This window comes from Macaca nemestrina, chromosome 13 (assembly GCF_043159975.1).
Source record: "Macaca nemestrina isolate mMacNem1 chromosome 13, mMacNem.hap1, whole genome shotgun sequence".
NCBI classification, from domain to species: domain Eukaryota; kingdom Metazoa; phylum Chordata; class Mammalia; order Primates; family Cercopithecidae; genus Macaca; species Macaca nemestrina.
Window position 1 is genome coordinate 87,594,560 of NC_092137.1, and position 27,113 is coordinate 87,621,672.

General features: G+C 39.1%; 1 pseudogene; it reads left to right on the top strand.

Annotated features, from left to right (window-relative positions):
• The first annotated feature begins 481 nt into the window (after window positions 1-481).
• Window positions 482-27,113, top strand: LOC139357718 (uncharacterized; annotated as a pseudogene).

The window sequence follows — 27,113 nt, forward strand, 5'->3', positions numbered from 1 at the left end:
TTTCCAGTTTTCATCTGAGGATATTTCCTTCATTCAATGCGTGTTCATACCATTCCAAATAAAATCACTTCACAGATTCCACAAAAAGATTGCTAGCCAATGGCTACACGAAATACATGTGTAACTCTGTGAGATGAATACACACATCACAAAGCAGTTTCTCAGAAAGCTTATTTCTCGTTTTTATCCGAGGATATTTCCTTTGTCATTGTAAGGTTCATGGCGCTAAGAAATATCCCATTGCACATTTCAAGAAAACAGTGTTAGAAACTGATCAATGAAAAGAAAGGTGTAACTCTGTGAGGTACATTCACACACCACAATACAGTTTCTCAAAATGCTTCTTTCCAGTTTTCATCTGAGGATATTTCCTTTTTCTTCAAAGGCTGCAATGCGCTCCCAAATATCACTTTGCAGATTCCACGAAAACTGTGCTAGAAAACTGCTTCATGGAGAGAAACGTGTAAACCTGTGAGATGAATTCACACATCACAAAGAAGTTTCTCAGAAAGCTTCTTTCCAGTTTTCATCTGAGGATATTTCTGTTTTCACCACAGTCCTCAATGTGCTCCCAAATATCACTTTGCAGATTCCACGAAAACTGTGTTAGTAAACTGCTTCATGAAGAGAAAAGTGTAACTCTGTGAGTTGAATTCACACATCGCAAAGCAGATTCTCAAAGGCTTCATTCTGGTTTTTATCTGAGGATATTTCCCATGGCCGTATAGTCTTCAAGGCGATCCGAAATATCAGTTCTCAGATTCCACATAAACAGTGCGAGTAAATGCCTCCATGTAATACAGGTGTAACTCAGTGAGTTGAATTAACAAACCACAAAGCAGTTTCTCAGAGAGCTTCTTTCTTTTTTCAGCTGGGGATATTTCTGGTTTCAAAGCACCCCCGTGTGTCTCATTGCATTTTCAGCAAAAAAAAAAAAAACTGTTAGCAAACTTCTCAATGAAAACAAAGATGTAACTCTGTGAGCTGAATTCACCTACAAAAAAGTAGTTTCTGAGAAGACTTCTCTGCAGCTTTTATCTGAGGGTAGTTCATTTTTCACCATGGGATACATTGATATCCAAGATATCACTTGTGAGATTCCACAAAAACAGTGCTAGCAAACTCCTCCATGAAAGAGTGGTGTAACTCTCTGAAATGAATTCACACATCACAAAGTAGTTTCACAGAAAGCTTCATTCTGGTTTTTCTCTGAGGATATTTCCTTTGTCCTTAAACTCTTCAAACTGATCTGAAATATCAGTTCTCAGAATCCACAAAAACGGTGTTACCAAACAGCTCCACGAAATGCATGTGTAACTCTGTGAGATGAATTCACACATCACAAGGCAGTTTTTCAGAAAGCCTCTTTCTCGTTTTTATCTGAGGATATTTCCTTTGTCTCCATAACGTTCATTGTGCTAAGAAATATCCCATTGCAGATTTCAAGAAAACAGTGTTGTCAAACTGATCAATGAAAAGAAAAGTGTAACTCTGTGAGTTGCATTCACGCATCACAGTGCAGTTTCTCAGAACGCTTCTTTCCAGTTTTCATCTGAGGATATATCCTTTTTCCCCATAGTCCTCAATGCACTCCCAAATATCACTTAGCAGATTCCAGGAAAACAGTGTTAGCAAACTGCTTCATAAAGAGAAAGGTGTAACTCTGTGAGATGAATTCACACATCACAAAGAAGTTTCTCAGACAGCTTTTTCTCGTTTTTATCTGAGGATATTTCAGTTCTCAATACACTCCCGTATATCTCATTAAAGATTCTGTAAAAAAAAGTGTTAGCAAACATCTCAATAAAAGCAATAGTGTAACTCTGTGGGGTGAATTCACACACCACAAAGCAGTTTCTGGGAAGGCTTATCTCCAGGTTTTATCTGAGGATATTTCATTGTTCATCATGGGATTCAATGATATCCAAAATATCACTTCTGAGATTCCTCAAAAATAGTGCCAACAAACTCCTCCATGAAAGTGTGGTGTAACTTTGTCAGAAGAATTCACGCATCATAAAGCAGTTTCTCAAAAAACCTCTTTCTGGTTCTTATCTGAGGATATTTCCTTTGTCTGAGGAGTCTTCATAGCGATCCAAAATTTGACTTCTCATATTCCAGAAAAACACTGCTAGCAAACGGCTCCATGAAACACATGTATAACTCTGTGAGATGAATACACACATCACAAAGCAGTTTCTCAGAAAGCTTGTTTCACGTTTTTAATTGAGGATATTTCCTTTCTCAGCATAGCCCTCAATTCGTTCCAAAGTATCTCTTCTCAGATTCCCCAAAGACAGTGGTAATAGACTGCTCCATAAAACGTAAGTGTAACTCTGTGAAATCAATTCACACATCAGAAAGCAGTTTCTCAGAAAGCTTCCTTCTAATTTTCATTTGAGCATGCTTCCTTTTTCTCCAGAGTCCTCAATGCTCTCCTAAATATCACTTTGCAGATTCCATGAAAACAGTGTTAGGAAACTGTTTCATGGGGAGAAACGTGTAAATCTGTGAGATGAATTCACACATCACAAAGCAGTTTCTCAGGAATTTTCTTTCTCGTTTTTATCTGAGGATATTTCCTTTGTCACCATAGGCTTTATGGCGATAAGAATTATCCCATTTGAGATTTTCTGTAAACAGTGTTAGTAAACTGATCAATGACAAGAAAAGTGTAACTCTGTGAGTTGCATTCACATGTCACAATGCAGTTTCTCAGAACACTTCTTTCCAGTTTTCATCTGAGGATACTTCCTTTTACACCATAGCCCTCAATGAGCTGCCAAATATCACTTTTCAGATTCCATGATAACGGTGTTAGCAAACTTTTTCATGAAGAGAAAGGTGTAACTCCATGAGATGAATTCACACATCACAAAAAAGTTTCTCAGAAAGCTTCTTTCTCGTTTTCATCTGAGGATATTTCAGTTCTGAATGCACTCCCATATATCTCTTTGCAGATTCTGTGAAAACAGTGTTAGCAAACATCTCAATGAAAGCAATAGTGTAACTCTGTGAGGTGAATTCACACACCACAAAGCAGTTTCTGAGAAGACTTCTCCACAGGTTTTATCTGTGGATATTCCATTTTTCACCATGGGATTCAATGATATCCAAAACATCACTTCTGAGATTCCTCAAAAATAGAGCTAGCAAACTCCTCCATGGAAGAGTGGTGTAACTGTGAGATGAATTCACGCATCATAAAGCAGTTTCTCAGAAAGCTTCTTTCTGTTTTTTATCTGAGGATATTTCCTTTGTGTGAGGAGACTTCAGAGCCATCCAAAATATAACTTCTCAGATTCCACAAAAACAGTGCTAGCAAATGGCTCCATGAAATACATGTGCAACTCTGTGAGATGAATTCACCCAGCACAGAGCAGTTTCTCAGAAAGCTTCATTCTGGTTTTTGCCTGAGGATAGTTCCTTTGATCGTATAATCTTCAAAGCGATCTGAAATATCAATTCTCAGATTCCACAAATACAGGGCTAGCAAACGGCTCCATGAAATACAGGTGTATCTCAGTGATTTGAATTCACACTTCAGAAAGCAATTTCTCAGAAAGCTTCTTTCTAATTTTCACCTGAGGATATTTCTTTTATCACAACACGCTGCAATATGCTCCCAAATATCACTTTGCAGATTCAACGAAAACAGTGTTATCCAACTGCTTCATGAAGACTAAGGTGTAACTCTGTGAGATGAATTCACACGTCACAAAGCAGTTGCTCAGAATGCTTCTTTCTGATTTTTTTCTGAGGATATTTCCTTTTTCACCATAGGCCTCAATGCGCTCCCAAATATCACTTTGTAAATTCTACGAAAACCATGTTAGCAAACTGCTTCATGAAGAGAAAAGTGTGACTCTGTGAGATGAATTCACACATCACAAAGCAGTTTTTCAGAAAGCTTCTTTCTCATTTTTATCTGAGGATATTTCCTTTGTCACCATTGGCCTCAATGCACTCTCAAATATCCCTTTTCAGACTCCAAGAAAACAATGTTGGCAAACTGCTCAATGAAAAGAATGGTGTAACTGTGTGAGATGAAATCACATATCACAAAATGGTTTCTCAGAAAGCTTCTTTCTATTTTTTATCTGAGGATATTTAAGTTGTCACCTTAGGCCTCAATGCACTTCCAAGTATCCCATTGTACATTCCATGAAAATGATGTTGTCAAACTGCTCCATGAAGAGAAACGTGTAACTCTGTGAGGTGATTTCAAGCACCACAAAGAAGTTTCTCAGAAAACTTCTTTCTAGTTTTTATTGGAGGATATTTCCTTTGTCATCATAGGCTTCATTGCAATCAAATCTATCCCTTCTCAGATTCCCCAAAAGCAGTCCTAGCAAGCTGCTCCAGGAAGAGAATCCTGAAATTCTGTGAGATAAATTATCACAACACAAAGTGGTTTCTCAGAAAGCGTCTTTCTAGTTGCTATCTGGGGATATTTGATTTTTCACCATAGGCTTCAAAGTGCTCTGAATATCCTACTGCTGATTCCAGGAAACCTGTGTTAGCAAACTGCTCCATGAAAATAATGCTGTAACTCTTTGGGATGCATTCACAAATCACAAAACAGTTTCTCAGAGAACTTCTTTCTAGTTTTTATGTGAGGATATTTCCTTTGTCATCATAGTCTTCAAAGAGATCCAAAATATCCCTTCACAGATTCCCTAAAAATAGTGCTACCAAACTGCTCCATGAAAAGAATCGTGTAATTCAGGGAGATGAATTCACACATCACAAAACTGTTTCTCAGAAAGCTTCTTTCTAGTTTCTATCAGTGAATATTTACTTTTTCACCATAAGCCTCAAAACGATCCCGAATATCCCATTGAAGATTCCAAGATAAACGTTTTAACAAATGGTGCAATGAAAACAACTGTGTAACTATGTGAGACGAATTCACACATCACAAAGCAGTTTCTCAGAAAGCTTCTTTCTACTTTTTTTCTGAGTATATTTCCTTTGTCACCATAGGCCTCAATGCACCCTCAAATATCCCTTTGCAGTTTCCACCAAAACAATGTTAGCAAACTGCTCCATCAATAGCATTGTGTAATTCTGTGATGTGACTTCACACATCACAAAGAAGTTTCTCAGAAAGCTTCTTTCCTGTTTATATCAGAGGATATATCCTTTGCCACCATAGGCTTCAATGTGCTCCCAAATATGCCATTGCAGATTCCAAGAAAACAGTGTCAGCAAACTGCTCAGTGAAAAGGACAGTGTAACACTGTGAGATAAACTCACACATCACAAAGCAATTTCTCTGAAAACCTCTTTTTGGGTTTTATCTGAGGTTATTTCCCTTGTCAACATAGGCTTCAAGTTGCTCCCATATATGCTGTTGCAGATTCCACGAGAACTTTGTTAGCAAACTACTCCATAAAAAGAAATGTGTACCTGTGAGAGATGAATTCATACATCACAAACCAGTTTCTCAGAAATCTTCTTTCTAGTTTTTATATGAGCAGATTTCCTTTGTCACCAGGAACTTCAATGTGCTACCAAATATCCTCTGGCAGATTCCACAAAAATAAGTGTTAGGAAACTTCAACATGAAAATATATGTGTACTTATGTTAGATGAATTCAAACATGACAAAGAAGTTTCCTGGAAAGCTTCTTTCTTTTTTTAACTGAGGATATTTCCTTTGTCACTATACACTTCAAAGAGTTCCCAAATACTCCATTGCAGATCCCAAGAAAACAGTGTTAGCAAACTGCTCAATGAAAAGAAAAATGAATGTTTGTGAGATGAATTCATACATCACAAAGGAGTTTTTCCAAAAGCTTCTTTTTAGTTTTTATGGAAGGATATTTGCTTTGTCACCATATTCTTCAATGCGGTCCAAAATATCCCTTCTCAGAAACCCCAAAAAGAGTGCTACCAAACTGCTCCATGAAAAGAATCGTCTAAGTCAGTGAGATGAATTCACACATCATAAAGCTGTTTCTAAGAAAGCTTCTTTCTAGTTTTTATCTGAGAATATTGCCTTTTTCACTATAGGCCTCAAAGCGATCCTGAATATCCCATTGCAGATTCCAAGAAAAACGTGTTAGCAAACTGCTCAATGAAAAGAATGTTATAACTGTGTAAGATGAATTCACACACCACAAAGCAGTTCCTCAAAAAGTTTCTTTCTAGTTTTTATCTGATGATATTTCCTTTGTCACCATAGGCTTCAACGCACTCTCAAATATCCCTTTGTAGATTTCATGAAAACAATGTTAGCACACTGCTCCATGAATAGAAACATATAACTCTGTGAGATGATTTAACACATCACAAATAAGTTTCTCAGAAAGCTTCTTTCTAGTATTTATCAGAGGATATTTCCCTTATCACCATAGGTATAATTGCAATCCAAAGTATCCCTTCTCAGATTCCCCAAAAGCAGGGCTACCAAACTGCTCCATGAAGAGAATCCTGAGAGCTCTCTGACAGCTTTGAAGAGAGTGGTGGATCTCCCAGCACGGAGGTTGAGATCTGAGAATTTATAAACTGTCTGCTCAAGTGGGTCCCTGACTCCTGAATAGCCTAACTGGGAGACATCTCCCACTAGGTTCAGACTAACACCTCACAACTCACATGGTGGAGTACCCCCTGAGATGAAGCTTCCAGTGCAAGAATCAGACAGCAGCACTCACTGTTCAACAATATTCTATCTTCTGCAGCCTCTGCTGCTGATACCCAGGCAAACAGGGTCTGGAGTGGACCTCAAGCAATCTCCAATAGACCTACAGCTGAGGGTCCTCACTGTTAGAAGGAAAATTAACAAACAGAAAGTACACCTACACCAAAACCCCATCAGTTCGTCACCAGCATCAAAGACCCCAGGCAGATAAAACCACAAAGATGGGGAAAAAGCAGGGCAGAAAAGCTGGAAATTCAAAAAATAAGAGCACATCTCCCCCTCCAATGGAACACAGCTAATCACCAGCAATGGATCAAAGCTGGACGGAGAATGACTTTGATGACTTGAGAGGAGAAGGCTTCAGTAGATCAAACTTCTCAGAGCTAAAGGAGGAACTATGTACCCAGCACAGAGAACTAAAAATCTTGAAAAAAGAATGAAAGAATGGATAACTAGAATAATCAATGCAGAGAAGGCCATAAACGAACTGACAGAGATAAAAACTATGACAGGAGAAATACGTTACAAATGCACAAGCTTCAGTAACTGACTCGATCAACTGAAAGAAAGAGTATCAATGATTGAAGATCAAATGAATGAAATGAAGTGAGAAGAGAAGTCCAGAAAAGAAAAGGAAAAAGAAATGAACAAAGACTCCAAGAAATATGGGATTATGTGAAAAGATGAAATCTACATCTCATTGCTGTGCCTGAAAGTGAGGAGGAAAATGGAACCAAGTTGGAAAACACTCTTCAGGATATCATCCAGGAGAACTTCCCCAACTTAGTAAGGCAGGCCAACATTCAAATTCAGGAAATAAAAAGAACACCACAAAGATACTCCTTGAGAAGAGCAACTCCAAGACAAATAATTGTAAGATTCACCAAAGTTGAAATGAAGGAAAAAATGTTAAGGGCAGCCAGAGAGAAAGGTCAGGTTACCGACAAAGGGAAGCCCATCAGACTAACAGCATATCTCTCAGCAGAACTCTACAAGACAGAAGAGAGTGGGGACCAATATTCAACATTCTTAAGAAAAGAATTTTAAACCCAGAATTTCATATCCAGCCAAACTAAGTTTCATAAGTGAAGGAGAAATAAAATCCTTTACAGACAAGCAAATGCTTAGAGATTTTGTCACCACCAGGCCTGCCCTACAAGAGATGCTGAAGGAAGCAGTAAACATGGAAAGGAACAACCGGTACCAGCCATTGCAAAAACATGCCAAAATGTAAAGACCATCGAGGCTAGGAAGAAACTGCATCAACTAACGAGCAAAATAACCAGTTAATATCATAATGGCAGGATCAAGTTCACACATAACAATCTTAACCTTAAATGTAAATGGACTAAATGGTCCAATTAAAAGATACAGACTGGCAAACTGGATAAAGAGTCAAGACCCATCAGTTTGCTGTATTCAGGAGACCCATCTCAAAGCAGAGACATACATAGGCTCAAAATAAAGGGATGGAGGAAGATCTACCAAGCTAATGGAGAACAGAAAAAAAGCAGGAGTTGAAATCTTAGTCTCTGATAAAACAGACTTTAAACTCTCAAAGATCAAAAGAGACAAAGAAGGTCATTACATAATGGTAAAGGGATCAATTCAACAAGAAGAGCTAACTATCCTAAATATATATGCACCCAATACAGGAGCACCCAGATTCATAAAACAAGTCCTTAGAGACTTACAAAGAGACTTAGACTCCCATACAATAATAATGGGAGATTTTAACATCCCACTGTCAACATTAGACAGATCCATGAAAGAGTTAACAAGGATATCCAGGAACTGAACTCAGTTCTGCACCCAGAGGACCCAATAGACATCTGCAGAACTCTCCAACCCAAATCAACAGAATATACATTCTTCTCAGCACCGCATCACACTTATTCCAAAATTGACCACACTGTTGGAAGTAAATCACTCCTCAGCAAGTGTAAAAGGACAGAAATTGTAACAAACTGTCTTTCAGACAACAATGCAATCAAACTAGAACTCAGGACTAAGAAAATCAATCAAAACCGCTTAACTACATGGAAACTGAACAACCTGCTCCTGAATGACTACTGGGTACATAAGGAAATGAAGGCAGAAAAAAGATGTTCTTTGAAACCAATGCAAACAAAGACACAAGATAGAATCTGTGGGACACATTTAAAGCAATGTGTAAAGGAAAAATTTATAGCACTAAATGCCCACAAGAGAAAGCTTTAAAGATCTAAAATTGACACCCTAACACCACAATTAAAAGAACTAGAGAAGCAAGAGCAAACACATTCGAAAGCTAGCAGAAGGCAAGAAATAACTAAGATCAGAGCAGAACTGATGGAGATAGGGACATGAAAAAACCTCCAAAAAATCAATTAATCCAGGAGCCGGTTTTTTGAAAAGATCAGCAAAATTGATAGACCACTAGCAAGACTAATAAAGAAGAAAAGACAGAAGAATCAAATAGATGCAATAAAAGATGATGAAGGGAATATCACCGCTGACCCCACAGAAATACAAACTACCATCAGAGAATGCTGTAAACATCCTTACACAAATAAACTAGAAAACCAAGAAGAAAGGGATAATTTCGTGGACACTTACACTCTCCCAAGACTAAACCAGGAAGAAGTTGAATCCCCGAATAGACCAATAGCAGACTCTGAAATTGAGGCAATAATTAATAGCCTACTAACCAAAAAAAGTCCAGGACCAGATGGATTCACAGCCGAATTCTGCCGGAGGTACAAGGAGGAGCTGGTACCATTTCTTCTGAAACTATTCCAATCAATAGAAAAAGAGGGAATCCTCCCTAACTCATTTTATGAGGCCAACATCATCCTGATACCAAAGCCTGGCAGAGACACAACAAAAAAAGAGAATTTTAGACTAATATCCCTGATGAACATTGATGCAAAAATCTTCAATAAAATGCTGGCAAACAGAACCCAGCACCACATCAAAAAGCTTATCCAACATGATCAAGTGGGCTTCATCCCTGGGATACAAGGCTGGTTCAACAGATGTCAATCAATAAACGTTATCCAGCATATAAACAGAACCAAAGACAAAAACCACATGATTATCTCAATAGAAGCAGAAAAGGCCTTTGACAAAATTCAACAGCCCTTCATGCTAAAAACGCTCAATAAATTCGGTATTGATGGAACGTATCTCAAAATCATAAGAGCTATTTATGACAAACCCACAGCCAATATCATACTGAATGGGCAAAAACTGGAAAAATTCCCTTTGAAAACTGGCACAAGACAGGGATGCCCTCTCTCACCACTCCTATTCAACATAGTGTTGGAAGTTCTGGCTAGGGCAATCAGGCAAGAGAAAGAAATCAAGGGTATTCAGTTAGGAAAAGAAGAAGTCAAATTGTCCCTGTTTGCAGATGACGTGATTGTATATTTAGAAAACCCCATTGTCTCAGCCCAAAATCTCCTTAAGCTGATAAGCAACTTCAGCAAAGTCTCAGGATACAAAATTAATGTGCAAAACCCACAAGCATTCTTGTACACCTAACAGACAAACAGAGAGCAAAATCATGAATGAACTTCCATTCACAATTGCTTCAAAGAAGATAAAATACCTAGGAATCTAACTTACAAGGGATGTAAAGGACCTCTTCAAGGAGAACTGCAAACCACTGCTCAGTGAAATTAAAGAGGACATAAACAAATGGAAGAACATACCATGCTCATGGATAGGAAGAATCAATATCGTGAAAATGGCCATACTGCCCAAGGTAATTTATAGATTCAATGCCATCCTCATCAAGCTACCAATGAGTTTCCTCACAGAATTGGAAAAAACTGCTTTAAAGTTCATATGGAACCAAAAAAGAGCCCGCATCTCCAAGACAATCCTAAGTCAAAAGAACAAAGCTGGAGGCATCACGCTACCTGACTTCAAACTATACTACAAGGCTACAGTAACCAAACCAGCATGGTATTGGTACCAAAACAGAGATATAGACCAATGGAACAGAACAGAGTCCTCAGAAATAATACCACACATCTACAGCCATCTGATCTTTGATAAACCTGAGAAAAACAAGAAATGGGGAAAGGATTCCTTATTGAATAAATGGTGCTGGGATAATTGGCTAGCCATAAGAAGAAAGCTGAAACTGGATCCTTTCCTTACTCCTTATACGAAAATTAATTCAAGATGGATGAGACAAATGTTCAACCTAATACCATAAAAATCCTAGAAGAAAACCTAGGTAATACCATTCAGGACATAGGCATGGGCAAGGACTTCATGTCTAAAACACCGAAAGCAAAGGCAACAAAAGCCAAAATTGACAAATGGGATCTCATTAAACTAAAGAGCTTCTGCACAGCAAAAGAAACTACCATCAGAGTGAACAGGCAACCTACAGAATGGGAGAAAATTTTTGCAATCTACTCATCTGACAAAGGGCTGATACCCAGAACCTACAAAGAACTCAAACAAATTTACAAGAAAAAAACAAACGACCCCATCCAAAAGTGGGCAAAGGATATGAACAGACGGCTCTCAAAAGAAGACATTCGTACAGCCAACAGACACATGAAAAAATGCTCATCATCACTGGCCATCAGAGAAATGCAAATCAAAACCACAATGAGATACCATCTCACACCAGTTAGAATGGCGATCATTAAAAAGTCAGGAAACAACAGGTGCTGGAGAGGATGTGGAGAAATAGGAACAATTTTACACTGTTGGTGGGATTGTAAACTAGTTCAACCATTGTGGAAAACAGTATGACGTTTCCTCAAGGATCTAGAACTAGAAGTATCATACGACCCAGCCATCCCATTACTGGGTATATACCCAAAGGATTATAAATCATGCTGCTATAAAGACACATGCACATGTATGTTTATTGCGGCACTATTCACAATAGCAAAGACTTGGAATCAACCCAAATGTCCATGAGTGACAGACTGGATTAAGAAAATGTGGCACATATACACCATAGAATACTATGCAGCCATAAAAAAGGATGAGTTTGTGTCCTTTGTAGGGACATGGATGCAGCTGGAAACCATCATTCTCAGCAAACTATCGCAAGAACAGAAAACCAAACACCACATGTTCTCACTCATAGGTGGGAACTGAACAATGAGATCACTTGGACTCGGGAAGGGGAACATCACATACTAGGTTCTATCACGAGGAGGGGGGAGGCTGGAGGGATGGCACTGGGAGTTATACCTGATGTAAATGACGAGTTGATGGGTGCAGCACACCAACATGGCACAAGTATACATATGTAACAAACCTACACGTTATGCACATGTACCCTAGAACTTAAAGTATAATAAAAAAAAATTTTAAAAACGTGGAAGAAGCTTTCTGAGAAACTTCTTTGTGATGTGTTAATTCATCTCAGAGAGTTACACCTTAGTCTTCATGGAGCAGTTTGCTAACACTGTTTTTGTGGAAACAGCAACGTGATATTTGGGAGCGCACTGAGGCCTGTGGTGAAAATGGAAATATCCTCAGATGAAAACTGGAAAGAAGCTTTCTGAGAACCTTCTTTGTGATGTGTGAATTCATCTCCCAGAATTACACCTTTCTCTTCATGAAGCAGTTTGCTAACACTTTCTTCGCGGATCTGAAAAGTGATATTTGGTAGCACGTTGAGGGATATGTTTAAAAAGGATATATCCTGAGATGAAAAGTTTAAAGAAGCGTTCTAAGAAACTGCTTTGTGATGTGTGTATTCATCTCACAGAGTTACACATGTATTTCATGGAGCCGTTTGCTAGCACTCTTTTTGTGGAATCTGAGAAGTGATATTTTGGATCACTGTGAAGACTCCTCGGATGAAGGAAATATCCTCAGATAAAAACTGGAAAGAAGCTTTCTGAGAAACTTCTTTGTGATGTGTGAATTCATCTCACAGAGCTACAAGTTTCTCTTCATGAAGCAGTTTGCTAACACTGTCTTCGTGGAATCTGAGAAGTGATATTTGGGAGCACATTGAGGGATATGTTGAAATAGGATATATCCTCCGATGAAAAGTTTAAAGAAGCATTCTGTGAAACGGCATTGTGATGTGTGAATGCAACTCACAGAGTTACAGTGTTCTTTTCATTAGTCAGTTTGCTAACACAGCTTCCTTGAAATCTACAATGGGATATTTCCTAGCGCCATGAAACTTACAGTGACAAAGGAAATATCCTCCCATAAATACTAGACAGAAGCTTTCTGAGAAACTGCTCTGTGATGTGTGAGTTCATCTCACAGGTTAAACGTTTCTCTCCATGAATCAGTTTCCTAACAGTTTTCGTGGAATCTGCAAAGTGATATTTTGGAGTGCATTGAGGCCTGTGGTGAAAAAGGAAATATCCTCAGATGAAAACTGGAAAGAAGGTTTCTGAGAAACTGCTATCTGATGTGTGAATTCATCTCACAGAGATACACTTTCCTTTCATGGAGCATTCTGTTACCTCTCTTTTTGTTGAGTCTGGGAAGGGATATCTGCATTCGCTATGAAGGCTATACAGTCAAAGGAAATATCCTCAATTAAAAAAGGTGAAAGATGATTTCTGCGAAACTGCTCTGTGATGTGTGAATTCCTTTCCCAGAGTTAAACCACTCTTTGATGGAGAAGTTTGCTAGCATTGTTTTTGTGGAATGTCACAAGTGATATCTTGAATATCATTGAATCCCACGGTGAAAAATGAAATATCCTCAGATAAAAACTGCAGAGAGGCCTTCTCAGGAACTGCTTTGTTGTGGGTGAATTCAGCTCACAGAGTGACATCATTGTTTTCAGTGAGAAGCTTGCTAAGACTGTTTTCACAGAATGTGCAATGAGACACACAGGGGCGCTTTGAGACCACAAATAGTCTCAGCTGAAAAAAGAAAGAAGCTTTCTGAGAAAGTATTTGTGGCGTGTGAATTCAACTCACTGAATTACACCTGCATTTTGTGGAGCCGTTTGCTAGCCCTGATTTTGTGGAATCTGAGAACGGATATTTCGAATCACTTTGAAGACTATATGAATAAAGGAAATATCCTTGGATAAAAAGCAGAATGAAGCTTTCTGAGAAACTGCCTTGTGATGTGTGAATTCATCTCACAGACTTACACATGTATTTCATGGAACCGTTTGCTAGCCCTGTTTTTGTGGAATCTCGGAAGTGATATTTTGGATCGCTATGAAGACTCCTCAGGCAGAGGAAATATCCTCAGATAAAAACCAGAAAGAAGCTTTCTAAGAAACTGCTTTGTGATGTGTGAATTCATCTCACAGAGTGACACCTTTCTCTTCATGAAGCAGTTTGCTAACATTGTTTTCGTGGAATCTGCATAGTGATATTTGGGAGTGCATTGAGGCCTATGGTGAAACAGGAAATATCCTCAGATGTAAACTAGAAGGAAGCTTTCTGAGAAACTGCTTTATGATGTGTGAGTTCATTTTAGAGTGTTATACTTTCACATACATCATGGAGCAGTCTATTACCACTGTCTTTGGAGAATGTGAGAGGGGATATATTGGATCGCGTTGAGGCCTATGCTGGGAAAGGAAATATTCTCAATTAAAAACATGAAAGAAGCTTTCTGAGAAACTTCTTTGTGATGTATTAATTCACCTCAGAGAGTTACACCTTAGTCTTCATGGAGCAGTTTGCTAACACTGTTTCTGTGGGTAGTGCAACATGATATTTGGGAGCACATTGAGGCCTGTGGTGAAAACAGAAATATCCTCAGATGAAAACTGGAAAGAAGCTTTCTGAGAAACTTCTTTGTGATGTGTGAATTCATCTCACAGAGCTACACCTTTCTCCTCATTAAGCAGTTTGCTTACACTGTCTTCGTGGAATCTGAAAAGTGATATTTGGGAGTGCCTTGAGGGATATGTTGAAAAAGTACATATCCTCAGATGTAAAGTTTAAAGAGGCGTTCTGAGCAACTGCATTGTGATGTGTGAATGCAACTCACAGAGTTACCGTGTTCTTTTCATTGATCAGGTTGATAACACACTTTCCTTGATATCTACAATGGGATATTTCTTAGCGTCATGAAGCTTACGCCAACAAAGGCAATATCCTCCCATAAAAACTAGACAGAAGGTTTCCGAGAAACTGCTTTGTGATGTGTGACTTCATTTCAGAGGTTTACACGTTTCTCTCCATGAAGCAGTTTCCTACCCAGGTTTTCGTGGAATCTGCATAGTGATATTTGGGAGTGCATTGAGGCCTGTGGTGAAAAAGGAAATATCCTCAGATGAAAACTGGAAAGAAGCATTCTGAGAAACTGCATTGTGATGTGTAATTGCACCTCACAGAGATACACTTTTCTTTTCATAGATCAGTTTGTCAATACTGTTATTTTGAAATCTGCAATGGGATATTTCTTAGCGCCATGAAGCTTATGGTGACAAAGGAAATATCCTCAGATAAAAACGACAAACAAGCTTTCCGAGAAACTGCTTTGTGATGTGTGTATTCATCTCACAGAGTTACACATGTATTTCATGGAGCCGTTTGCTAGCACTCTTTTTGTGGAATCTGAGAAGTGATATTTTGGATCACTGTGAAGACTCCTCGGATGAAGGAAATATCCACAGATGAAAGCTGGAAAGAAGCTTTCTGAGAAACTTCTTTGTGACGTGTGAATTCATCTCACAGAGCTACACCTTTCTCTTCATGAAGCTGTTTGCTAGCACTGTCTTCGTGGAATCTGAAAAGTGATATTTGGGAGTGCATTGAGGGGTATGTTGAAAAAGGATATATCCTCAGATGAAAAGCTTAAAGAAGCGTTCTGAGAAACTGCATTATGATGTGTGAATTCACCTCATGGAGATACACTTTTGTTTTCATTGATCAGATTGCCAACACTGGTTTCTTGAAATCTGCAATGGGATATTTCTTAGTGTCATGAAGCTTATGCCAACAAAGGCAATATCCTCCCATAAAACCTAGACAGAAGCTTTCTGAGAAACTGCTGTGTGATGTGTGAATTCATCTCACAGGTTTACACGTTTCTCTAAATGAAGCTGTTTCCTAACACAGTTTTCGTGGAATCTGCAAAGTGCTATTTTGGAGCGCATTGAGGCCTGTGGTGAAAAAGGAAATATCCTCAGATGAAAACTGGAAAGAAGTTTCTGAGAAACTTGTGATGTGTGAATTCATCTCACAGAGCTACAAGTTTCTCTTCATAAAGCAGTTTGCTAACACCGTCTTCGTGGAATCTGAGAAGTGATATTTGGGAGCACATTGAGGGATATGTTGAAAAAGGATATATCCTCAGATGAAAAGTTTAATGAAGCATTCTGAGAAACGGCATTGTGATGTGTGAATGCCACTCACAGAGTTACAGTGTTCTTTTCGTTAATCAGTTTTCTAACACACTTTTCTTGAAATCTACAATGGGATATTTCTTAGTGCCATGAAGCTTATGGTGACAAAGGAAATATCCTCCCATAAAAACTAGACAGAAGCTTTCTGAGAAACTGCTCTGTGATGAGTGAGTTCATCTCACAGGTTAAACGTTTCTCTCCATGAATCAGTTTCCTAACAGTTTTCGTGGAATCTACAAAGTGATATTTTGGAGCGCATTGAGGCCTGTGGTGAAAAAGGAAATATCCTTAGATGAAAACTGGGAAGAAGGTTTCAGATCTGCTATCAGATGTGTGAATTCATCTCACAGAGATACACTTTCCTTTCATGGAGCATTCTGTTACCTCTCTTTTTGTTGAGTCTGGGAAGGAATATCTGCGTTTGCTATGAAGGGTCAAAGGAAATATCCTCTATTTAAAAAGGTGAAAGAAGACTTCTTTGAAAATGTTCTGTGATGTTTGAATTCATTTCCCAGAGTTACACCACTCTTTGATGGAAGAGTTGGCTAGCGTTGCTTTGTGGAATCTCAGAAGTGATATCTTGGATATCATTGAATCCTATGGTGAATAATGAAATATCTTCAGACAAATCTGCAGAGAGACCTTGTCAGAAATTGCTTTCTTGTGGGTGAATTCAGCTCACAGAGTGACCCTATTATTTCAGTGAGAAGCTTGCTAAGAGTGTTTTTGCAGAATGTGCGATGAGACAAACGGGGGCGTGTTGAGAACACAAATAGTCTCAGTTGAAAAAAGAAAGAAGCTTTCTGAGAAACTGCTTTGTGATGTGTGAATTCAATGCACTGAGTTGCACCTGTATTTCATGGAACCGTTTGCTAGCACCGTTTTTGTGGAATCTGAGAAGGGATATTTCCGATCCCTCTCAAGACTATAGGGCCAAAGGAAATATCCTCTGAAAAAAAATGAGAAGAAAGCTTTCTGAGAAACTTGTTTTGTGATCTGTGAATTCATCTCACGGAGTAACAGCTTTCCCCTCAAGAAGCTTTTCGTTAAGAATGTTCTTGTGGAATATGCAAAGTGATATTTGGAAGCCCATGGAGGGAAATGGTGAAAAACAAAATATCCTCAGATAAAAACAGAAAGGAAGCTTTCTGAGAAACTGCTTTCTGATCTGCGAATTCGTTTCACAGAGTTACAGTTTTCCCCTCAAGAAGTCGTTCGCTAAGACTGTTCTTGTGGAATTTGCAAAGTGATATTTGGAAGCCCGCAGAGGGCTATGGTGAAAAAGAAAATATCCTCAGATAAAAACTGGAAAGAAGCTTTCTGAGAAACTGCTTTGTGATGTGTCACTTCAACTCACTGAGTTACAGCTGTATTTCGTAAAGATTTGGTTGCCTCTCTTTCTGTGGAATCTGAGAACTGATATTTCGGAAACTTTGAAGACAGTAGGGCCAAAGGAAATATCCTCTGATAAAAAAGAGAAAGAAGGTTTCTTAGAAACTTCTTTGTGATCTGTGAATTCATCTCACAGAGTTACAGCTTTCCCCTCAAGAAGCCGTTCGCTAAGACTGTTCTTGTGGAATTTGCAAAGTGATATTTGGAAGCCCGTAGAGGGCTATGGTGAAAAAGAAAATATCCTCAGATAAAAACTGGAAAGAAGCTTTCTGAGAAACTGCTTTGTGATGTGTCACTTCAACCCACTGAGTTACAGCTGTATTTCGTAAAGCTTTGGTTGCACCTCTTTCTGTGGAATCTGAGAACTGATATTTCGGAAACTTTGAAGACAGTAGGGCCAAAGGAAATATCCTCTGATAAAAAAGAGAAAGAAGGTTTCTTAGAAACTTCTTTGTGATCTGTGAATTCATCTCACAGAGTTACAGCTTTCCCCTAAAGAAGCCGTTTGCTAAGACTGTTCTTGTGGACTTTGCCAAATTATATTTGGAAGCCTATAGAGGGCTATGGTGAAAAAGAAAATATCCTCAGATAAAAACTGGAAGGAAGCTTTCTGAGAAACCGCTTTGTGATGTGTGACTTCCACTCACTGATTTACAGCTGTATATCATGGAGATGTATGCTAGCCTTATTTCTGTGGTATCTGAGAACACATCTTTCGGATCCCTTTGAAATCTATAGGGCCAAAGCAAATATCCTGCTAGAGAAATGAGCAAGAAGCTTTCTGAGAAACTTCGTTGTGATCTGTGAATTCATCAGACAGAGTTACAGTTTTCACCTGCAACCCTTGGCGGGATATGGGGAAAAAGAAAATAACCTCAGATTAAAAGTGGAAAGAAGCTTTCTGAGAAACTGCTTTGTGTTCTGTGAATTCATCTCACAGAGGTACAGCTTTATCCTCAAGAAGCCGTTCGCTAAGACTGTTCTTGTGGAATTGGCAAAGTGATATTTGGAAGCCCATAGAGGGCTATGGTGAAAAAGAAAATATCCTCAGATAAAAACTGGAAAGAAGCTTTCTGAGAAACTGCTTTGTGATGTGTGACTTCCACTCACTGATTTACAGCTGTATTTCTTGGCGCTGTTTGCTAGCCATATTTCTGTGGAATCTGAGAACTGATATTTCGAATGCCTTGGAAGACTATAGGGACAAAGGAAATATCCTCCAATAGAAATGACAAAGAAAATTTCTGATACACTTCTTTGTGATCTGTGAATTCATCTCACAGAGTTACAGCTTTCCCCTCAAGAAGCCTTTCCCTAAGACTGTTCTTGTGGAATTTGCAAAATGATATTTGGAAGCCCATGGAGGGCTTGGGGAAAAAGAAAATATCCTCAGATAAAAACTGGAAAGAAGCTTTCTGAGAAACTGCTTTGTGTTGCGTGAATTCATCTCACAGAGTTACAGCTTTCCTCTCAAGAAGTCGTTTGCTAAGACAGTTCTTGTGGAATTTGCAAAGTGATATTTGGAAGCCCATAGAGGACTATGGTGAAAGAGAAAATATCCTCAGATAAAAACTGAAAAGAAGTTTTCTGAGAAACTGCTTTGTGTTTTGTGAATTCATCTCACAGAGTTACAGCTTTCCCCTAAAGAAGCCGTTCGCTGAGACTGTTCTTGTGGACTTGGCCAATTGATATTGTGAAGCCCATAGAGGGCTATGGGGAAAAAGAAAATATTCTCAGATAAAAACTGGAAAGAAGTTTTCTGAGAATCTGCTTTGTGATGTGTGACTTCCACTCACTGAGTTACAGCTGTATTTCATGGAGCTGTTTGCTTGCCTTATTTCTGTGGAATCTGAGAACTGATATTTCGCATACCTTGGAAGACTATAGGGCCAAAGGAAATATCCTCCAATAGAAATGAGAAGTAAGCTTTCTGAGAAACTTCTTTGTGATTGGTGAATTCATCTGACAGAGATACACCTTTCCCCTCAAGAAGCCTTTCGCTAAGACTGTTCCTTTGCAATTTGCAAAGTGATATTTGGAAGCCCATGAAGGGCTATGGGGAAAAAGAAAATATCCTCAGATAAAAACTGGAATGAAGTTTTCTGAGAAACTGGTTTGTGATGTGTGACTTCAACTCACTGAGTTACAGCTGTATTTCTTGGTGCTGTTTGCTAGCCTTATTACTGTGGAATCTGAGAAGTGACATTTCGCATCGCTTGGAAGACTCCAGGCCGAGGGAACTATCCGCTGATAGAAAGGAGGAAATAGCTTTCTGAGAAACTTCTGTGTGATCTGTGAATTCTTCTCACAGAGTTACAGCTTTCCCCACGAGAAGCCGTTCACTAAGTCTTTCCTTGTGGAATTTTCAAAGTGATATTTGGACACCCATAGAGGGCTACAGTGAAAAAGAAAATATCCCCAGATAAAAACTGGAAAGAAGCTTTCTGAGAAACTGCTTTTTCATGTGTGACTTCCACTCACTGAGTCAGAGCTGTATTTCCTGTAGCTGTTTGGTAGCCTTATTTCTGTGGAATCTGAGAACTGATATTTCGGATCCCTTGGAAGACTAAAAGGCCAAAGCAAATATCCTCCGAGAGAAATGAGAAAGAATCATTCTAAGAAACTTCTTTGTGATCTGTGAATTCATCTGACAGAGTTACAGCTTTCCGCTCAAGAAGCCTTTCGCTTACACTGTTCTTGTGGAATTTGCAAAGTGATATTAGGAAGCCCATGGAGGGCTAGGGAAAAAAGAAAATTACCTCAAATACAAACTGGAAAGAAGCTACCTGAGAAATTGCTTAGTGTTCTGTGAATTCTTCTCACAGAGTTACAGCTTTCCCCTCAAGAAGCCGTTCGCTAAGTCTGTCCTTGTGGAATTTTCAAAGTGATATTTGGAAGCCCATAGTGGGCTATGGTGAAAAAGAAAATATCCTCAGATAAAAACTGGAAAGAAGCTTTCTGAGAAACTGCTTTGTGATGTGTGACTTCCACTCACAGAGTCAGAGCTGTATTTCCTGTAGCTGTTTGGTAGCCTTATTTCTGTGGAATCTGAGAACTGATATTTTGGATCCCTTGGAAGACTATAAGGCCAAAGGAAATATCCTCCGAAAGAAATGTGAAAGAATCATTCTGAGAAACTTCTTTGTGATCTGTGAATTTATCTGACAGAGTTACAGCTTTCCTTCAAGAAGCCTTTCGCTTAGACTATTCTTGTTGAATTTTCAAAGTGATATGAGGAAGCTCATGGAGGGCTATGGGGAAAAAGAAAATATGCTCAGATAAAAACTGGAAAGTAGCTATCTGAGAAACTCCTTTGTGTTCTGTGAATTTATCTCACAGAGTTACAGCTTTCCCCTCTGGAAGCCGTTTGCTAAGACTGTTCTTGTGGAATTTGCAAAGTAATATTTGGAAGCCCATAGAGGGCCATGATGAAAAAGAAAATATCCTCAAATAAACACTGGAAAGAAGTTTTCTGAGAAACTGGTTTGTGATGTGTGACTTCAACTCACTGAGTTACAGCTGTATTTCTTGGTGCTCTTTGCTAGCCTTATTACTGTGGAATCTGAGAAGTGACATTTCGCATCGCTTGGAAGACTCCAGTCCGAGGGAACTATCCGCTGATAGAAAGGAGGAAATAGCTTTCTGAGAAACTTCTGTGTGATCTGTGAATTCTTCTCACAGAGTTACAGCTTTCCCCATGAGAAGCCGTTCACTAAGTCTTTCCTTGTGGAATTTTCAAAGTGATATTTGGACACCCATAGAGGGCTATGGTGAAAAAGAAAATATCCCCAGATAAAAACTGGAAAGAAGCTTTCTGAGAAACTGCTTTGTCATGTGTGATTTCCACTCACTGAGTCAGAGCTGTATTTCCTGTAGCTGTTTGGTAGCCTTATTTCTGTGGAATCTGAGAACTGATATTTCGGATCCCTTGGAAGACTAAAAGGCCAAAGCAAATATCCTCCGAGAGAAATGAGAAAGAATCATTCTAAGAAACTTCTTTGTGATCTGTGAATTCATCTGACAGAGTTACAGCTTTCTGTTCAAGAAGCCTTTCGCTAAGACTGTTCTTGTGGAATTTGCAAAGTGATACTAGGAAGCTCATGCAGGGCTATGGGGAAAAAGAAAATATCCTCAGAAAAAAACTGGAAAGAAGCTATCAGAGAAACTCCTTTGTGGTCTGTGAATTCATCTCACAGAGATACAGCTTTCCCCTCTGGAAGCCATTTGCTAAGACTGTTCTTGTGGAATTTGCAAAGTGATATTTGGAAGCCCATAGAGGTCTATGGTGAAAAAGAAAATATTGTCAGATAAACACTGGAATGAATTTTTCTGAAAAACTGCTTTGTGATGTGTGACTTCCACTCACTGAGTTACAGCTGTATTTCGTGGAGCTGTTTGCTAGACTCATTTCTGTGGAATCTGCGAACTGGTATTTCGGATCCCTTGGAAGACTACAGGGCCAAAGGAAATATCCTCCAATAGAAATGAAAAGAGGCTTTCTGAGAAACTTCTTTGTGATCTGTGAATTCATCTCACGGGGTTACAGCTTTCCCCTCAAGACGCCTTTCACTAATACTATTCTTGTGGAATTTGCAAAGTGATATTTGGAAGCACATGCATGGCTATTGTAAAAAGAAAATATTCTCAGAAAAAAGGGGAAAGAAGGTTTCTGAGAAACTGATTTGTGTTCTGTGAATTCATCTCACAGAGTTACAGCTTTCCCCTCAAGACGCCTTTCACTAAGACTGTTCTTGTGGAATTTGCAAAGTGATATTTGGAAGCACATGCAGGGCTATGGTTAAAAAGAAAATATTCTCAGATAAAAATGGGAAAGAAGCTTTCTGAGAAACTGCTTTGTGTTCTGTGAATTCATCTCACAGAGTTACAGCTTTCTCCTCAAGAAACTGTTCGCTAAGACTGATCTTGTGGCATTTGAAAAGTGATATTTGGAAGTCCATAGAGGGCAATGGTGAAAAAGAAAATATCCTCAGATAAAAAGGGGAAGGAAGCTTTCTGAGAAACTGCTTTGTGATGTGTGACTTCCACTTACTGAGTTACAGCTTTATTTCATGGAGCTGTTTGTAGCCTTATTACTGTGGAATCTGAGAACTAATATTTCGCATCCCTTGGAAGAGTATAGGGCCAAAGGAAATATCTTCTGATACAAATGAGAAAGAAGCTTTCTGAGAAACTTCTTTGTGATCTGTGAATTCATATCACAGAGTTACAGCTTTCCCCTCAAGAAGCCTTTCGCTAAGACCGTGCTTGTGGATTTTGCAAAGTGATATTCGGAAGCCCGTGGAGGGCTGTGTGGAAAAAGAAAATATCCTCAGATAAAAACTGGAAGGAAGCTTTCTGAGAAACTGCTTTGTGTTTAGTGTATTCATCTCACAGAGTTACAGCTTTCCCCTTAAGAAACCGTTTGCTAAGACTGTTCTTGTGGAATTTGCCAAGTGATATTTGGTAGCCCTTAGAGTTCTACGGTGAAAAAGAAAATATCCTCAGATAAAAACTGGAAAGAAGCTTTCTGAGAAACTGCTTTGTGATGTGTGATTCACTGAGGTACAGCTGTATTTCGTGGAGCTGTTTGCTTGCCTTATTTCTGTGGAATCTGAGAACAGATATTTCGCATCCCTTGGAAGACTATAGGGCCAAAGGAAATATCCTCCGATAGAAATGAGAAGGAAGCTTTATGAGAAACTTCTTTGTGATCTGTGAATTCACCTGACAGAGTTACAGCTTTACCCTCAAGAAGCCGTTCGCCAAGTCTGTCCTTGTGGAATTTTCAAAGTGATATTTGGAAGCCTATACAGGGCTATGGTGAAAGAGAAAATAACCTCAGATAAAAACTGGAAAGAAGCTTTCTGAGAAACTGCTTTGTGTTTTGTGAATTCATCTCACAGAGTTAGAGCTTTCCCCTAAAGAAGCCGTTCGATGAGACTGTTCTTGTGGACTCGTCCAATTGCTATTGCGAAGCCCATAGAGGGCTATGGGGAAAAAGAAAATATCCTCAGATAAAAACTGGAAAGAAGTTTTCTGAGAAACTGATTTGTGATTTGTGACTTCCACTCACTGAGTTACAGCTGTATTTCTTGGAGGTGTTTGCTTGCCTTATTTCTGTGGAATCTGAGAACTGATAATTCGCATACCTTGGAAGACTATAGGGCCAAAGGAAATATCCTCCAATAGAAATGAGAAGGAAGATTTCTGAGAAACTTCTTTGTGATTGGGGAATTCATCTGACAGAGATACACCTTTCCCCTCAAGAAGCCTTTCGCTAAGACTGTTCCTTTGCAATTTGCAAAGTGATATTTGGAAGCCCATGGAGGGCTATGGGGAAAAAGAAAATATCCTCAGATAAAAACTGGAATGAAGTTTTCTGAGAAACTGGTTTGTGATGTGTGACTTCAACTCACTGAGTTACAGCTGTATTTCTTGGTGCTGTTTGCTAGCCTTATTACTGTGGAATCTGAGAAGTGACATTTCGCATCGCTTGGAAGACTCCAGGCCGAGGGAACTATCCGCTGATAGAAAGGAGGAAATAGCTTTCTGAGAAACTTCTGTGTGATCTGTGAATTCTTCTCACAGAGTTACAGATTTTCCCTCAAGAAGCCGTTCGCTAAGTCTTTCCTTGTGGAATTTTCAAAGTGATATTTGGAAGCTCATACAGGGCTATGGTGAAATAGAAAATACCTCAGAAAAAAACTTGAAAGAAGCCTTCTGAGAAACTGCTTTGTGATGTGTGACTTCCACTCACAGAGTCAGAGCTGTATTTCCTGTAGCTGTTTGGTAGCCTTATTTCTGTGGAATCTGAGAACTGATATTTCGGATCCCTTGGAAGACTAAAAGGCCAAAGCAAATATCATCCGAGAGAAATGAGAAAGAATCATTCTAAGAAACTTCTTTGTGATCTGTGAATTCATCTGACAGAGTTACAGCTTTCCGCTCAAGAAGCCTTTCGCTTACACTGTTCTTGTGGAATTTGCAAAGTGATATTAGGAAGCCCATGGAGGGCTAGGGAAAAAAGAAAATTACCTCAAATACAAACTGGAAAGAAGCTACCTGAGAAATTGCTTAGTGTTCTGTGAATTCTTCTCACAGAGTTACAGCTTTCCCCTCAAGAAGCCGTTCGCTAAGTCTGTCCTTGTGGAATTTTCAAAGTGATATTTGGAAGCCCATAGTGGGCTATGGTGAAAAAGAAAATATCCTCAGATAAAAACTGGAAAGAAGCTTTCTGAGAAACTGCTTTGTGATGTGTGACTTCCACTCACAGAGTCAGAGCTGTATTTCCTGTAGCTGTTTGGTAGCCTTATTTCTGTGGAATCTGAGAACTGATATTTTGGATCCCTTGGAAGACTATAAGGCCAAAGGAAATATCCTCCGAAAGAAATGTGAAAGAATCATTCTGAGAAACTTCTTTGTGATCTGTGAATTCATCTGACAGAGTTACAGCTTTCCTTCAAGAAGCCTTTCGCTTAGACTATTCTTGTTGAATTTTCAAAGTGATATGAGGAAGCTCATGGAGGGCTATGGGGAAAAAGAAAATATGCTCAGATAAAAACTGGAAAGTAGCTATCTGAGAAACTCCTTTGTGTTCTGTGAATTCATCTCACAGAGTTACAGCTTTCCCCTCTGGAAGCCGTTTGCTAAGACTGTTCTTGTGGAATTTGCAAAGTAACATTTGGAAGCCCATAGAGGGCCATGATGAAAAAGAAAATATCCTCAAATAAACACTGGAAAGAAGTTTTCTGAGAAACTGGTTTGTGATGTGTGACTTCCACTCACTGAGTTACAGCTGTATTTAGTGGAGCTGTTTGCCAGCCTTCTTTCTGTGGAATCTGAGAACTGATATTTCGGATCCCTTGGAAGACTATAGGGCCAAAGGAATTGTCCTCTGAGAGAAATGAGATGGAAGCTTTGTGAGAAACTTCTTTGTGATCTGTGAATTCATCTCACAGAGTTACAGCTTTCTCTTCACGAGTCCTTCGCTAAGACTCTTCTTGTGGAATTTGCAAGTGATATTTGGAAGCCCATGGAGGGCTAGGGAAAAAAGAAAATATCCTCAAATACAAACTGGAAAGAAGCTACCTGAGAAACTGCTTAGTTTCTGTGAATTCATCTGACAGAGTTACAGCTTTCCCCTCAAGAAGCCGTTCGCAAAGACTGTTGTGTAATTTGCAAAGTGATATTTGGAAGCCCATGGAGGGCTATGGAGAAAAATAAAATATACTCAGATAAACACTGAAAAGAAGCTGTCTGAGAAACTGGTTTGTGGTGTGTGACTTCCACTAACTGAGTTACAGCTGTATTTCGTGGAGCTGTTTGCTAGACTTATTTCTGTGGAATCTGAGAACTGATATTTTGGATCCCATCGAAGACTACAGGGCCAAAATAATATTCTCCAAGAAAAATGAGAAAGAAACTAACTGAGACACTTCCTTGTGATCTGTGAATTCATCTGACAGAGTTACAGCTTTCCGCTCAAGAAGCCTTTCGCTAAGACTGTTCTTATGGAACCTGCAAAGTGGTATTTGGAAGCCATTGGAGGGCTAATGGAAAAAAGAAAATATCCTCAGATCAAAATTGGAAAGAAGTTCTCTGAGAAACTGCTTTGTGTTTTGTGAATTCATCTCACAGAGTTATAGCTTTCCCCTAAAGAAGCCGTTCGCTAAGACTGTTCTTGTGGACTTTGCCAAGTTATATTTGGAAGCACATAGAGGGCTATGGTGAAAAAGAAAATATCCTCAGATAAAAACTGGAAGGAAGTTTCTGAGAAACCGCTTTGTGATGTGTGACTTCCACTCACTGATTTACAGCTGTATATCATGGAGATGTATGCTAGCCTTATTTCTGTGGTATCTGAGAACACATATTTCGGATCCCTTGGAAATCTATAGGGCCAAAGCAAATATCCTGCTAGAGAAATGAGCAAGAAGCTTTCTGAGAAACTTCGTTGTGATCTGTGAATTCATCAGACAGAGTTACAGTTTTCCCCTACAGAAGCCTTTCGCTAACGCTATTTTTCTGGAATTTGCTTAGTGATATTTGGAAGCCTTTGGCGAGATGTGAGGAAAAAGAAAATATCCTCAGATAAAAAGTGGAAAGAAGCTTTCTGAGAAACTGTTTTGTCGTGTTTGACTTCCACTCACTGAGTTACAGCTGTTTTTCTTGGAGCTGTTTGCTAGCCGTATTTCTGTGGAATCTGAGAACTGATATTTCGAATGCCTTGGAAGACTACAGGGATAAAGGAAATATCCTCCGAGAGAAATGAGATGGAAGCTTTCTGAGAAACTTCTTTGTGGTCTGTGAATTCATCTCAGAGAGTTACAGCTTTACCCTCAAGAAGCCTTTCCCTAAGACTGTCCTTGTGGAAATTGCAAAGTGATATTTGGAAGCCCATGGAGGGCTTGGGGAAAAAGAAAATATACTCAGATAAAAACTGGAAAGAAGCTTTCTGAGAAACTGCTTTGTGTTCTGTGAAATCATCTCACAGAATTACAACTTTCCCCTCAAGAAGCCGTTCGCTAAGACTGTTCTTGTGGAATTTGCAAAGTGATATTTGGAACCCCATAGAGGGCTATGGTGAAAGAGAAAATATCCTCAGATAAAAACTGGAAAGAAGCTTTCTGAGAAACTGCTTTGTGTTTTGTGAATTCATCTCATAGAGTTAGAGCTTTCCCCAAAAGAACCCGTTCGCTGAGAATGTTCTTGTGGAATTTGCAAAGTGATATTTGGAAGCCCATAGATGGCTACGGTGAAAAAGAAAAT